General features: G+C 39.0%; 1 pseudogene; it reads right to left on the bottom strand.

The window, feature by feature from the left end:
- Positions 1-34: 34 nt before the first annotated feature.
- Positions 35-645, bottom strand: LOC107580809 (thiamine transporter 1 pseudogene; annotated as a pseudogene).
- Between the last annotated feature and the right edge of the window lie 429 nt (positions 646-1,074).

Raw genomic sequence — 1,074 nt, 5'->3', positions numbered from 1 at the left:
CTCAGTTAAAAAAAAAAAAAAAAAAAATACCCACCGTTCTTTCATCTGCACTAAGCTGTATTTTGGACTCCTGATCGTCTGGCTTCTCGATCAGCTGACTGCTGTTAATGGGTTCCAGAGCTCCTTCATCCTGAGAGCTGCTCTCTCTGTGGTGAAAGAACAGGCTCTTACTGGGCAAGGGTAGGAACCAAGGGGCAACAAAGGCTATGCAGGAGGACACCAGTGTGATGATGCTCAAGTAAAACAGAGGCACCTGAGCTACAGACACCAGAATCTGTCCGATGAGTGAGCCAATGGCTGAGCCCAACAGTGTGACACAGCGGCAAAAACCAGTCACCCTCTGATAATGAGATGGCTCCACGACACTGTAGATGTAGGAGTAGTAGGCAACTTCAGTGGCAGTTGCCAGACCAAAAAATAACTCCAATAACTGCATGGTCCTCACACTCTGGGCTTTCACAAGCAAAGCATATGTCACTATGAAGCTGGCCGCCTGGACAATGAGCACAGGCTTGTAGCGAAGGTAATCTGTGGCCAGGAAAACAGGGAAAAGCAGCACAAGGTAGGAATATGTCCATAATGGATAGATCTCACTCACAACCTGTGATAAAAGTTGAAGCAGTTGGTCAACAATAAATAAGAGAGCTTCTGATAAAAAAAAATAAATAAAAACTAACTAAATTATGTAATGTATTTTACTTCGAGCTTCAAAACGTGTACTAAATGTGTACTTCAAACGTGTCACACGTCCTAAATGTGAGTGTACACATTTAAATTAAGTGAATCAAAATACAATTAATACAATATAAAAGTAAAGTATTTGTCAAAATATCATTAGATTAATTAATTATTATTTTGTGGGACATCTTATGAACCTGAATTAACCTTAGACACTTCCTGACCTTGAGTCAGGAGGGTCTGCAATTTTCATTTTTGATTTTTTTAATAAATCATATTGGTGGGACACACAACATAGATATGACAAATTCTGAGAAACTACTCAATGAGGTTCTTACCAAGAATTGCTTTTTTTTATGATTTTTTTCTTCATTATGATATACCAGAACAGTTGTT

The sequence above is a fragment of the Sinocyclocheilus grahami genome, unplaced genomic scaffold, assembly GCF_001515645.1.
Source record: "Sinocyclocheilus grahami isolate Dianchi unplaced genomic scaffold, SAMN03320097.WGS_v1.1 scaffold45714.1, whole genome shotgun sequence".
NCBI classification, from domain to species: Eukaryota; Metazoa; Chordata; class Actinopteri; order Cypriniformes; family Cyprinidae; genus Sinocyclocheilus; species Sinocyclocheilus grahami.
The sequence above is the reverse complement of the archived record's forward strand: the minus strand, read 5'-3'. Positions and strand labels throughout refer to the sequence as shown.